General features: G+C 43.1%; 1 long non-coding RNA gene across 2 annotated transcripts in view; it reads right to left on the bottom strand.

Moving 5' to 3' along the window:
• The window catches only part of LOC114633079, a 67,288-nt gene that overhangs the window by 37,068 nt on the left and 15,028 nt on the right, over positions 1-15,192 (bottom strand). For both annotated transcript variants that reach the window (XR_003713171.1, XR_003713170.1), the window contains exons 4-5: positions 11,988-12,059; positions 10,685-10,824 (exon numbers count right to left, since the gene is read on the bottom strand). This is a non-coding gene — a long non-coding RNA (uncharacterized LOC114633079). The remainder of the gene's footprint in view (positions 1-10,684; positions 10,825-11,987; positions 12,060-15,192) is intronic.

Raw genomic sequence — 15,192 nt, 5'->3', positions numbered from 1 at the left:
TGTGTGTGTGTGTGTGTGTGTGTGTGTGTGTGTGTGTATGTGTCCTTTCCCCCCTTCCTCTGCCTTCTGTGTTTGTTTGTTTTTCATATACATTTTCTCATAGCTGGGCTGTCTTCTTGAACTCCTGATTTTCCCTTTTCCACATCTCAGGTGCTAGGATTTCAGGTGTACATCACCACATTCAGTTTATCCATCTATTCTTTATAAGATAAAAACTATATCCTAGGTGCCAGGAGACTCCCACAGCTCCTTGACAGGGGTATTTGACGCGGGGTCATCCTTTTTAAATAGTGCAATCATCAAGTTTCATCTTTCAAAACTTATCTAACAGGCTACTATCTCAATATTAACCCAGAGACTCAATATTAGCCTCATCAATTGTGGGACAACTAGAAATTAAGTTTGACCTAAAATGGTATAGTAGGAATCACACAGAATTACCCAGAGAACTTTAGCCAAGCACGTACCTGACTTTTATTGAGCGTTTAGCTCTAACTTCCAGTTTACAAGAAACACAGAGAAGAACAAGTTTAGTGGTGGCGTAAGAAGCAATCCGATAACAGAGATCACGGGACATTCCATGGAACGATCAGAGGGGGCTCGACAAGAAACTGATGTCATGAGGATGCAATGCATTTGGACATGGAGCAAGGAGCGAGAGAGAAAGAGTCTTAAGGCACTGAATACCTGGATGAAGTATGTGGTCTTGCTTGAGTTAAATAGAATCCCAAGGTGTTCAGAGGGGGAGAGAAAAATAGGGATTACTCTTTGTGGGTAGAGTGACCATTTGGAAATAGAGGTGATATTACGCAGTGTTTTCAATGTGCTTAATGCCATTGAACTGTATGGGCAAAACAGGGAGCTTTAGATTATGTACAATTTACTACAACATAAAAAAGAATATTTTAGTGGTCAGATAAGGAGGTTCAAAATGTAGATAGATAGTTAATGATGTTAAACATTATGTGGCTCTTGTTAGGCATGATAGTGGGATCGGGTGTTCACCTCACCTTTCAGAACTGAATGGTGACTACCTATAAATATTCAGACTACCTATAAATTTCATTTAAAGGACACACATACGCTTATCTTCTTTCAGAAAAGAGGAAAGTGAAGACTATACTGCAAAGGTTTTGCAATCATTTGGTCTACATGATGGATCCTGTGTGTTCATGGAATGCTTCTGTCTCCCTGTCTGACAGGAGAGAGCAGGGCAGGACAGAGCCCTCTCCAGATGCACCAATGAGAGAACTGGGCAGCACAATATAGGTCCACCCAAGATTTGCATTCATTTAAAAATGAAAGAGGGACATTAAAGGGTAGAGGGAAGTTTCAGCCCAACATCGGGCTATGTGTTGAGTCTGTAAGCAGAGCTGCTGCCCTTAGCTGTAACTAGCTCCTTACCTATCCACGACTTCCTTCAAGGGTTGAACAAGTTAATTATACTGAAAGATCAGACCTTGCACTTCTGGGAACTAGCAGAGAGGGAACAGACTGTTCTGTCCAAGGCACCCTGCAGATGAGTTTCCTTTAAAGAATCACTATGCCACACTAAGTCACTGTCACATTTCTTCCAAGTGGTCACACACTTCACCTCCAACCTCGGGCCTTTTCATGAACACAAGTATACCAAACCCTGGCTAGCAGTGATCTCAGAACAGAAGGGAAGGGAAGGAAAAACTCGCCACACATATTGCTGTTAGAGTAAGTCTCTGGGGATTATAACTGATGGCTTTCCCCTGTCCCACACTGATAAAATCTACAAAGCCCTTCACCCACACAAACAGCTGTAACTTTGATATAAAGCACAACTCGCTTTAATAATCACACAACTTCTTTCTGGGTTAAAATCCTACTTGAAATCTTGAAATGTGCAGATTCCTTTAACGTAAGCATGTCCTCATGTGTTCCCTGGCTAGTTATGAAAGCAGCCCAACACATTTATAGATGACAGTGTCATGTCACAGTGTCAGAAGGTTGGGCAAACACCCCTGCCATGTATCACTGATTGGCAAGGAACCTACAGCATTCTTACTCTCCAAGGCATTTCAATCAGATGATTTGACCTTGCGTTTTCTTCCACCTCTGTCTTCAAAGCTCTGCCTGAAATATTTGTCCTCTGCTTCAGTTCTGAATGGTAGTCTACTGATATAAGATTCCAAATCAATGCCTATTTGTCTCTTTGGGCATTGAGAATCAATGACCCACTGCCTCCTGGCATCCACTGTTCATATAGAGAAATCAGTTGTTTTTCTTATGTGGGTGATGTTTTTGCTTGTGGTCTTTCTTCTTCTTGTTTATTTGTGGTGCTGAGAATTGAACCCAGGGCTTCATGCATGCTAGGCAAGCACTCTTTCATGGTGCCACATTCTCAACCTGTGTGTTTTGTTTTGCGTTTGTTATTACTTTACTTTGGTGTACCTAGGTGTAGAAGTTGTTCTCAGATGACCAGATAGATGCATTTCATAAAATTTCAGGTGTTTTTGCCCATTCTGTAACTAAATCCTTGCCCCAATATGCATATGTTGATATACTTACTGTGATGTACCATGATTTTTAAACTTGTGGTTAGTTTTTTTTTAATGTAGTTAATTGTACAGAAAGCTTCCCATTTAACCGTATAATTCAATGGCATGAAGCACACTGACAACACTGTGTAACCACCAGCATTTCCAGACGATAACTCTGCCCATAAACAGTAATTCTTATTTTTCCCTCCCCTCTCCAAACATCTTGTGATTCTATTTACTCAGAACATGATCACCTACTTCATTCAGGTATTGTGTTTCTTGAGTAATTCCACATCCGTCTGAGGCTCTTCCTATTTTTTCAATCTTTCCCTCTGATCCCGAGTTTAAGGAATCTCTATCTTCAAATGTGCTGAATTTCTGGGTGCTGTGGCACATTCCCCTTTAACCCCAGCACTCCAGAAGTAGACACAGATGAATCTCTGTGAGTTTAAGGACATCCTGTTCTACATAGTGAGTTTCACCCAGGACTACATAGTGAGAGCCAGTTTCAAACAAACAAACAAACAAACAAATCTGCTATTTGTTCTTCTGGTACAAATCTGCCGCCGAGCCTGTCTAGGGCACTTCTCTTTTCAGTTACTGTACTTTTCAATTCTACAGTTCCTATTTTTTTTTTTAAGTAATTTCTGTCTCTACATTTATACTGACGATTTCTATCTATTGAGACATTGTCTTCATGCTCTCCCTTTCTTCTGTAAGCACAGTTCTCTTTGTTCTTTGAATATACAACATCTGCCTTGAAGCCTTCATTTAAGTCCAACATCTGCACCACCTTCTAAGCAGTTGCCACTGACTCCTGTTACCTCCCTATATATGAGACATACATTACACTCTCTGGTTTTGTTGTTACAAACTGGTTGTTTTCAATAGTATTTTGTACCAAGGCTGATTACTGACTCTTTTGATGTAAAGCCTACTATCACTCATTTCTTTGATGAAAAGCCTGAATTCCTTTGGTGAGGAGAAGCCCTGTTCCAATGGAGCAAAGCATCTGGTGTTACTCTCAGAAGGTATATATTCAGTCACATGCAGTCACTCCAGGATGGTGGTGCTTTCAGGAAACCTGACTGTGTCTGTCTGTCCCTCCCTCCCTCCCTCTGTGTTCCTTTCCTTTCAGGTTTCTGCCTCTAGTGATATGATCCCTAGCTGTTAGGCTCCACACCTTGCTATCTAATTGCACTGTTCTTTCCCACAATGCTCTGGAGTGTAAATTGCTCCACACTTTGATCCACTTACATGGAAGCATCTTTACAGCCATTTTTGAGGTCAGTCTTAGAGATTTGTCCTGATCCCAGAAGGCTCTTCCTGGCTCTTTCTTTCCCTATTTTTTTCTAGTAAACTGACCAACCTAAAGCTTGTGGAGCCACCAGCTCCCTCCTTGTTGCTCAAAACCCAAGTCTTCATTGTTCATAAGAACTGACTTCAGTGTGAACTTCTCCACGGCCTCTTCTGAACACAGTTAGCTTACGTTCATCAGCTCTCTCTGTTCTTATAACCTGCCCCTCTCCTTACGCGAAGTCTCTAGGACTCTCCTCTGGGACCTGGGCACTCACTGTCCATTTCCCACTTATCTTGGACTGATGGCCCTGCTATACTAAAAGAGCACTGGGTCGGAACAGTAACCTCTGGTTTTGGTTCTCATTTTTCTTTGTGGAAACCCAATCACATGCAACATAGTGAGGGTGCAATTGGTCCCCAGATTTCTGAGACTACTTATCTGAGTGGAGGCTTAGGTGGGAATGAAGTCCTCCACTTTTTGGCTGCACTTTTTGGAGAATAGGGTGGAATTTAACACCGACAGCAAGGATGTGGCAAGAATGAGACTGTAGATCTTGATTGTCAAGAGCCCTGACTTCTTGGGCAGGTTAGAGCTCCTATCACAACAACCTAGATTGGATAGGGGCAGGAAGGGATGGTTCATATGCCATAAATTCCCTATTTCGTTGAACTTTAGTAGATTTTCTTAAATAAATGATTATTTGCCATATACCCTTAGGAAACTTTCGAGAGACTCTGAATGATTGTTTTCACAATATGAATGTTTTGTTGACAGGGGACTGTCCAGTTCCTCACAGCATCACTCTGGAAATTGCCTTCTAATAGGATCTTAATAGCTATAAACATTGTCTTGACTGCTAATAATGTCTTCCTGAGCTTCCCTCCAGGGTTCAGGCTCTGATAAATGGATTTGGAGAGAAAGTACTGCTTGACATCACAGACCAAATGAACAGGCTTTGAGGACTGCACAGAATACCAGATACTGACCAAAACAAACCAGAAGACCTACAAATTCCTAAATTTCTTCCTAGTTTTTGGAGTGATGGTACATAAGGCAGTCAGCCTCCTCCAACCTGAGTTCTCAGGAATGGTTTATTAAAGTATTTCTCACTGTTTCCCCAAATACGGTGTGAGACTTAGATTAGATTTTTACAATAGAAAAGTTTTCATCAAAGCAACCCTGTTCCTTCTCCCTTCTTCTCCTTTGTTATTAGTACCATGTATCCTTGAGGTGTCTACTTGAATTTTAGGGATTAAAGTAGCTTTTGCTACTTAGAAGCTATGAACTACAGACTGAGCCTTGGCATAGATGGTTGCTATGGTTAGTATTGTCAGTTTGCAGACATTGAGAATCACCTGGGCTTCTGGGCATGCCTGTGGGAGACACTGTTGACTATATCAATTGAGGTGAGAAGACCTGACCACTGTGGGTAGTACTATTCCCTAGGCTGAGTTTTGGAATGAATGAAATGAGGAAATGGAACTGAGTAAGTACAAGCATTCATCAATGTCTGCTTCTAATTGTTAATATGATAGAACCAACTGCATCAAGCTCCTGCTACCTTGACTTCCCTACCATGATGGACAGTGAGTCAAAATAAGCCCCTTGTCCCTTAAGTTGCTTTTGTCAGGGTACAGGAACAGTAAATAAGACAATATTCTAAACACATTGATCTTGTTGTTGGATAAATAAGCAAGGCCACAGATCCATGAGATTTTAATTTGTGAAAATTAGAAAATTTTGATTGCCTAGTAGTATCTACTGTTCTACAATTAAATAATGTCTCATGATCTGATAGGCTATCCATCCCAAGTAGTCAGTCTTAAGCATATATATATATATGTATATGTATATGTATATATACACATATACATATATATGAGCAATACTATATGTACTCATTACGTCTTATGAATGCGTATCTGCATGTTGTGCATACATAATATATAGTTACATATACATATGCATAATAAAGAAGAATAGGTCATGAATTTGAGAGAGAGTGGAAGGCATGGGAGGCATTGGAGGTGAGAGAAGGAGGGGTAGAAATGATGTAGATTCAGAAGTCATAAAATGAGATTATCAAAAAATTTAAGGTAAAATACATTTAGTACCAAATGAATAATTACAAATATTTATTATGTGGAATCTAATCTTTGTAACATATACACATTACAAAATAGCCAAATTGAACTGGTAAACATTAATTGCTTGATGCAACTGTTGATTTTTCTATGGTGATAAGATCCACAATCTGCTCTGTTCTGGTCTTCATATGTAGATGCATAAGAGCAACAGAAACTTGACTCAGTGGGTTATTAAAAAAACAAGGAGAGGATGTTTAGTCAGCAGGAGGAACTTTTGGGGAGCCCTGAGGAGATCTGGAAGGAGGTTCTGGGATGGATATGTTCAAAACACATTGTATACATGTATGAAATCTTGAATAAATTTAAAATATAAAAATAATGTGTCATCTCTCTCAAGCACTAAAATTATTTTGTCACTTGAACTGAAGCTGGTTCCTAGATAGTTCCTCCCATGATTATGTCCCAGTAATTTTGGAGCTAAGTTTTCCTTTAACAAGACCTCTGTAAAGACCCCATGGTCCTGACATAATTTATACTGACTTCTTGGCATTGCTCACAGACATTCAAATACTTTGTAGACCAAAAGGAGTCAGTTCCATCAGTTTTCGAAGTTAAACTCAAAATCAATCTCCTCCCAGAGATCAGGTTTATCAAGTTCACCCACTGTATAAGGATCTTTATGCCATCACCTGTCACTGCATGTCCGAAATAATAGCAACCAACCAAAACAAGCTTAACCCGGTTTTCTCACCAGCAGTGACCTAACTGTATTAGTTGTCTCATTACTGTGACAAAACATTGACAAAGGCAACTTAATGAAGGGAGGGCTTACAGTTCTAAAGGACACAGTCCACAAGGACAGGAAAGTACAGCAGCAGGTGCTTCAAAGTGGGTGGTCACACTGCATCCACAGTCAGAATGCAGTACAGACAGATACCTGTGTTCAGTCTCAGATGACCCCAGCCCGTGGGGTAGTGTCACCTGCCTTGAGGGTGAATCTTCCCCTCTCAGTCAAGCTGACCTAGATAACCTCTCACTGACAAGCCATGCTGATTCTAAATCCCACCAAGCTGATAATTAAGATTGACCGTCACATTAACCATCATCCTGCCAGCAGAAAACGCTGAAGCATGACCACACTGTTCTATATCTTTAGCGCATGCTATGTACTCTGTCCCCCATAAGTTCATTCATGTACTGGAGGCTTGGTCCCCAGTGTAGTGGTGATGAGGTGGCAGGGCCTAGGGACAAACAACCAAACGTGGGAACTTTTCCCATGTAAGCGGATTGATGGTGCTTTACTGAATTCCACCTTGCCATGTGACCTCCTCTATTTACACACTCACCACTGTGAAGCCATCTATGATGAGGTCTAACAGGAAAAGCAGATGCCAGTATCATGCTCTTGAATGGCTAGACTCCTGAGCTTAATAATACAGAGCATCCTGCCTCTGGTATTTTGTTATAGTAACACAAAGTGAACTGATGTGTAATCTAATGGGAAGTTGTTACTTGACTAAAATAAAATGTTGAAAGTAGATAGGGATGAAGGATGCACAAAATTGTAAGCACACTTTAAAAAAAACTGTGCTACTTGGACCCTACTGCTGGTGTATTCTAAGCACATGCTGTACCAATGACCTACATCCCCAGTCCAAGATCATGTGTGTACTTGATGCCATTAAATTGTACACTTAAAAATGTCCAGTGGTGACATACACCTTAAATCCCTGTGCTGGGGAAGCAAACGAAGGCAGCTCCCTTATTTTGAGGACAGCCAGATCTACAGAGTGATTTGCTGGGCAATTAGGGCTGTTACACAGAGAAATCCTGTCTTCAAACAAACAAACAAACAAACCAAAAACCAAAACCACCAAAATATCCAAAGGTAAACTTCATGCTATGTCTTTTTAACATACACACACACACACACACACACACACACACACACACACACTCATACCACAAATGCTGGTGTCATTGCTGCTGGCTTCTTTTTTGCTAGTCTTTGCTTTGAGATAGAATGTCACATGGCTGCAGCAAGCTATGAATCACTAATCACCTGACCTCCATCTCCTAAGTGCTGGAAGCTTCTCTCTGTGCTCTCTGTGAACAGTAGGTTTCAAAATGCTGCCCAATATTCAGTTTATGGCTCTGCCAGCATCTGAATTTTTTCAAGAGCCAGGCTTAGGTTTCCTGAATATTTTTTGCCATTCCTATGACAAGTGAAAAGGAGATTAGCTCCCCCAGTTGCTGTCTGTGTCTCCGACAGTTGGAAGAGATATGCAACTACTTAAGAGCTCAAGGGTATAGAATGGCTCGGGCTGGATGTCTGCAGATTTAGAGTTAGCCTGAATTGGTGTCTGCTTCCTTGTGCTCTTGCTAAGTGGGAGCTAGCAGGATCCTGATTTGTTAAACTTAATCCAGAATTATGACAACAAAACCTCAATTAGCTGCCAATACTTTGGACATCCTTTCCTGATTGATAACACCTTTTTCCTGTTAGCTCGCTACAGCCTTGTGACCCAAGGCTCTGGAATGGATCAACCCGCCTACGCCTGCACACAGCTCTGTGTCTCCATGGAAACAGCTTGTCAGGCCCTGCTTGGCTGCAGGTACTGAAGACCTCTCATTTGCAGCCTGGGTTCCACACAGATTTGGTCTTAACAATCTGGCAGGTGTTAAGAGCCCCATCCTCTCTAGCTGCCAGGGTCTGACCTCATCATGAAACCCCCCTTTGCATTGCACAGAAAAGTCCCCAGCCCCAGTGACATCCAGGTGGTCCTTCGGGGGGAATGGAAGGGTTTCTGTCCTAGGCCCCTCCCAACAGGTCTTCCCACCTCCCACCCACCAAAGCCTGGAGTCATCAGAATGCCTCTGTGCCTCCCCCACCCCCGCCCGGAACACCAGCTTTGTGCCTCTCAGATCCTCCTCTCTGCATCCCTGTTGCCCCTGGTGAGCCTGGACCACATCATTTTCTTTTCAAGGTACTGCAATTCCTCCACACTGGCCCTAGTACTACTGTGCATCCGTTCTCCGTCGTACAATCACTTTCTGGAAACGTAACTTAATATCATGTCATAAAAAGAGGCTTTGGAGGCTGGAGGTGTGGGACAGAGGGACACTGAATAACAGACACCAGTTAGGAAGCAACGATAACAGAACAGGGTGACTACAGTTTGCACAACTTACTCCACAATTACAAAGAGCTAGAAGAGAGAGGCCTTTGCAGGCTCCAGACACAAAGACATGACAGATGTCCAATATTGAAAGGCCAATCCTGTTGACTTGATATATGCATGTGTGGATTGAATCATCACACTCTACATTATAAATATAAGCAATTATTATATGACAATTAAATAGGTTAAAAATAAGGTATCAGAATCAAATGTCAGAACTTGATTACATCTATCATATTTGCTTCCCTTGTATATATTAATTCCCATATAATGCTGTGCAGAAGAAACACAACTTGAGTACTCCATGAACACTGAGATGTTCTGTACTCAGGCTGGACACTGTATGTTGGGTGTTACAGAAACAGAATTGACTATGAGCAGAGTCCTAACATTAACTTGTGACTTCCTCTAGGATTCTGATTATGTCTGGTGGGAAAGTCGGTAGGGTCGGGATGAAGCTGATTTCTTTTTGGAAGTACTCATCTCTTTTTAAAATTTATTAAATTAAAAAACCCCAAAGTAGTATTAATAAGAAATAAAAGAAGTAACTCATAATTTTCCCAATAAACATTTGTATAAAGTTTGATTGAAAACATGGTATGAGACTGGGACTTAAGGTGTGTGGTACATGTGTGAGGCTTAGTCCCTAGAGTATGGGGAGACACACACACACACACACACACACACACACACACACAGAGGCACACACATGCGCACATTCAAAAATCATCCAATGTCCTTCCTTTATACTAAGGTCGTTAGTGGTTCCCACTGCCCTAAGGTAGACTTCAGACCCTGTAAAAGACAGCAAGACCACGCCGTTATTGATTGAGCCAGCTCATTTCCCAGACACATCCTCTCTCGTCCTTCTCCCTGCACATTCTGACAGTGGCTGCTCATGCTCCTCCATGGCCTCTACAACTTGGCTCTACATCCTGCTCCTGGCTCTGTGGTATGTCCTCTTCTTGCCTGTCCTCATTTCTTTTCTGTTTCTGGGATAAAATACTTTGACCAAAAAGCAACGTATGGGGAGAAAATGGCTTTTGTTTTATTTTGTTTGGGTTTTGTTTTGTTAGCTCCCAATTCCAGGTTATAGTCTACCATTGTAGGGGGATGCCAGGCAGAAACTTGAAGCAGCTAGACACATTACATTCACAGTCAAGAGCAGAGAAAGCACGGACCATGCTTGCTTAGCTAGTGCTTGCTTGCCTGAGCTCAACTCTCTCTATATGTAGGTATTCTGTCCAAGACCCAAACCCAAGGAAGGGTGCTGCCCACATGCAGAGTGGGCCTCCCCCTAATGAATTCACTTAGGAAAGACCTGTCATAGGTGTGTCCGCTGACTAACCTGATTGTGTTAGTTACTTTTCTTTTGCTGTAATTAAAGCATCATGATTGGGATCTAGAGGGATGGTCCAGTGGTTAAGAGCACCGGCTGCTCTTCTAGAGGACCCGGGTTCAATCCCCAGCACCCACACGGTGGCTCACAACTATCTGTAGGTACTGTTCTAAGGAATCTGACACTCACACAGACATACATCTAGGCAAAACGTCAATGCACATAAAATAAAGATAGATTTTAAAAACGTGATTAATCCAACTTACAAAAGAGTTTATTTGGGCTTCTGGTTGTAGAGACATTAAGAGTCCATCCCATCAGGGAATCTTGGCAGCAGCTGTCGTTATGGTGGCAGAAACATCTGAGGACTCACATCTCCAACAGCAACAGTAAGCAGAGGAATGGCCTGGAAATGACATGAGTAAATTATACTCTCAAAGCCTACTCCAGGACATACTAAACCACATCTCCTGAACCTCCCAAACAGTACCAGACTGGGGACTAAGTGCTCAGGTATCTGAGCCTTTGGGGGATATTCCCATTCCAACCACCAGGCTGAGTTAGGGAATCTCATTAAGACTCCCTTCCAGATGTAGTACATTGGGTCAAGTTGTCAAAAGGAACCACGCTACCACCCTTTTGTATGACTTCTGGCACATTTTAGGAGGCTATGCTCTCAATGCTACAGTTTCCAGGGGTTGTTTGTTTGTTTATATGTTTTAAATGTCTCTCCCACATTTTCCTATTTACTTTTCTCTTAGAGACAGCAAGATGTGTACCTGCCTCTGGCCCAGCACCTGCCACAGTTACTCAGATGCCTGCTGCACAAAGGAGAGAATGGGTGAAGCCTCTGGAATAGAAATGTCACGCCACATTGATGGTGAACATATCCTGCCTCGGGGTCTTCTTTGGCTGGGTACCTAAGCTCTACCAGCCTAGCCCAGCTACAACTTAGTCACATGCCAAGGCATTGCAATATGGGCTGCTGGCCATGTTTGGGGATACTTCTGTGTATGGGCCACTGCCTCTGCTCACCTCTGCCTACCCCTGGCTGCCTCCTTGTTTTGTAAGCCACCTGGGAGGTCTATACCAACCAGCCTTGTGGGTTGAGCCCATGTGGCTAGGCCAGCAGCTAGAGAGCCATTCCTAAGAGCTGAGATAAGGAGGCAGACTTTCCCCTGCAGTCCTGGAAGATTCCTTTCTTGCTGGTGGTACAATTTCACCCAGGCAACACTTTCCTAGGGGGATCCAAAACCTGAATCACAGCCAGAGGAGAAAACAGCCAGCTGTCTCAGGAAGGGCTAGGACATGTTGAGTGTCTCCAGGAGACAGGATTGTTTTGTCTTGTTTTGTCAGGGGGCTTGGGGTTAGTGGGAGTGGTAAATAACACGTTCAGATATCAATCAGAGGGAGTGGGTGAATGAATGTGGACCCTTGTCCCAAAGAATACAATAGTTGATCTAGGGGAGAAGCCAAAAGTTGAGAAAAGCCTTTCACTAGAGGCAGGGCCCACCCACATGGGCACAGGGTGTGGCAGTGCATAGCTGCCTTGGGCCCCCATCTACTCACTTTTTCCTAAGTCATCACATCTTTCATCTTCTAGAAACGAGAAACCAACATTTGGCCATAGACGAGGATGAGCTGCAGAAAGAATGGATTTTGTTTCACTGTGAACAGAAGGCTAGTTCAGACAGGGGGCGGGGGGTAGCAACCAAAGGCTCAGCTCCACTTTCCCCACTGCAGTAGGTAAGCAATGGAGCCATTAAATGGGAAAATGTATGTGAAGGCACTTAGCACAGTGTTTGGCAAAGGCGTGGGGTTCAATAATATTGACGTGTTGGTTTTACGTCCACTCAGTGGCAGGACCTACAAGGCAGATTTGTGTGCAAAAAGGATGACAGGGGTACCAGGAAGGGTGCATCTCTACCTGGAGAGTTGATCAATTTTGCCATTAGATGTTTCTTACTTTGAGTCTATCAAAACCCCCAAACCCATCAGAGGCCAAAACAAACAAACAAACAAACAAAAACCTTTAAATATTTTCATTTTACTATTAAAGTTGATTATACTCCCCACCTCGCCCTCAGCAGTAGTGGAGATGACATAATTAACATTAAATATCATAGATGGGGTGCAAAATATTTGGTGAATTTGATACAAAGACTGGTCAGTCTGAATGATAATGCAACTACTCTTATAGATTGTACTATAAAACAGAGCCAAGCCTGATGACAAGTCTGGAATCCCAGCTACCTGGGAGGCTGAGGCAGGATGGTGGCTAGTTCAAAATCAGCCTCCGCTAATAGAGAGAGTTGAAAGCAATCTTTAGCAACTTAGAGATATTGTTTCAAAATAAAGAGTAAAGGGTTAAGGAGATGGCCCCATAAGTAGTGCTTGCCCTTTAACACCAGCGTCTGAGTTTGGATCCCTAGCCCCCATATAAAAAGCCAGATTCAGCGATAGCCCTGAGACAGCAGGACCCCTGAGTTTTGCTGGTCAGCCAGTCTGGCCAAATTGGGCGAGCTCCAGGTTCAGTGAGTGAAGTAGGTGGGGAGCAAAAGAGGAAGATATCTCCCATCAGCCTCTGCCTGTCTCATGTACACGCACCCATACCTACACATACACACGTGCACATATACATATCCAGAAAAAAAAAGTTTAAAAAAAAAAAGAGTTGAGAATGTGGTCAGTGATAGTTTCCCTAACAGGCATGAGGCTACAGGTTCAATCTCCATCGACGAAAAAGGAAGCTGTGTGTGTATGTGTGTGTGTGTCTGTGTGTGTGTGTGTGTGTGTGTGTGAACTTTAACAAGCCTGGCTTTCCAACAGACCTGAGAGCCACAGAGGAGGAGCAGGAGCCACCCAATCATCTTGCCTTGGTGCTATGAGGGTTTTATACCTAGATGCTTAGGAGTTGGGGAATGGGAGACAAGAACATGCGCCGACAGCTTAGTGAGGGGTAGAGGAGGAGGCCAAAGGCTGGCATAAATCATGGGCTCCTCTACAGAGGAAGCTCTTAGTGGGCAGCTTCTAACTCTACCCTGTGATTCTCAGAACAACCAGAACCAAGGACACTACAAAGAGTCCCTGCACGTGCCCAATAAGTGTGTGTTTGCTTATATGCCAAAACCAAGCTAAGTTCAGAACGAAACAAAACTGGAATTTGTCAACAGCTGTCACCTGCACCTTGCATGAGGCTCAGTAAAGCTACTGGATTAATATAAGCTCTGAAAGCAAACTTAGCACGACTTGTGTTTGCATTTCAACACTTCTAGTACTGCCACAGGGGCTAGCTCAGATAAGCAACAAAGAGAAAGCATTTTTGAGACAGGAGCTCACCCTGTAGTCCAGGCAAGCCTAGAATTCCCTGGATAGCCAAAGGTAGCCTCAAGTTACACATCACTGTCCTGACTCAGCTTCCTGAACACAGCAGCTATGTGTGTGTCACCAGGCCTGACTAAATAAATAAGAAAATCAATGCCTGCCTACACGCTAAGTTTCCAAACTCCAAGATGAATAAAGTAAAGAAAAAAAATGGGGGAAGCAATTATTCTCCTGATTGTTGTAACAAAGGGCTATCCTAAGTTAATACTTAAATACGTTAATAATTAAAAGGCAAAAAAAAAACAGTAGAAAAATAAGCAAAAGATTGGCCTTCCAAATAATAAGCAGAGATCCCTGTAACAATGAAAGAAATAGTTTATTGTTGTTCAAGTTCTGCCTAAGTGTGAGTTCTAAGCTTCCCAGTAATTTGAGCTAGATGAGATCTCTCAGTCAAGGTTGAAAATCTAAGAAACCTTTTTCCTGCATCAATCCCAAACTTAAATCTTTCAGTGTTAACATCCCCGACTGGGAGTGGAGATGGGAAAGAGCTGGTGGCAGCACCAGAAGGAACAGCCCAGCATTGTCTGGGCCTGGTAGACAAATGTCATCAGCTGAGGAGGAAGAATGTGGAGGACAGTGTCCCTAAGCTGCAGGTTGTTTCTCAGGGATAGAGTAAGCCTTGCTCTGCTTTCTGCAGAACGGCTGGAGTCTTTGGTATTCCACGTATGGTCCCTGCCTGGGCTAGTGGGACCTCCAGGGAACTTACAGATGTGCAGAAGACTGCCTTCCATCTGGCCTCTTGAACTGGAGTCTGCATCTCAGCCAGCTCCGAGAGGTGACTGCCTGAACAGACCTTACCATGACTAAACACACAGACCTTACAGTGCAGTGTAGGGCAGCCTCTGTCCAGCTCCCTTCACACAGGTGCTCTGCCACCACCGACAGGATGGAACGCGCAGGTGGTCTCTAAGGAGCCCTTCGAAACTAAATTGCTGGATTTAATGAAAAGTGTCACACTCAGCCAAGTCGAATGTTCCCCACTTTACAAAGGGCTCTAAGATTAATGAATTAATAAAGGTGCCATGGTGCTGTTGTTCCTACAAGTGAATTTAGAGTTCTCATTAGCATCCTTTCACTGGGCGTCTGGATAGACCCAGGAGGCATCAACTGGGATGACCCTGTCTCTCATGTACCCTTTGCTGTCCACCCCGCAGGAGGGAAAACATCGCAGGGTGTAATATCAACAGAACTGTGATGGAAAGACACACCTGCAGCAACTGGAGGAAAGATAACACGTGATCTAAGAACACTTATTGTTATTTTTCTGTCTAACACTAGAACAGTCCATAAGCTTTCACCTGGCATCATCCAAACGTGTGTGTGTGTGTGTGTGTGTGTGTGTGTGTGTGTGAGAGAGAGAGAGAGAGAGAGAGAGAGAGAGAGAGAGAGA

This window comes from Grammomys surdaster, unplaced genomic scaffold (genome assembly GCF_004785775.1).
Source record: "Grammomys surdaster isolate TR1022 unplaced genomic scaffold, NIH_TR_1.0 514, whole genome shotgun sequence".
Lineage (NCBI taxonomy): Eukaryota > Metazoa > Chordata > Mammalia > Rodentia > Muridae > Grammomys > Grammomys surdaster.
The sequence above is the reverse complement of the archived record's forward strand: the minus strand, read 5'-3'. Positions and strand labels throughout refer to the sequence as shown.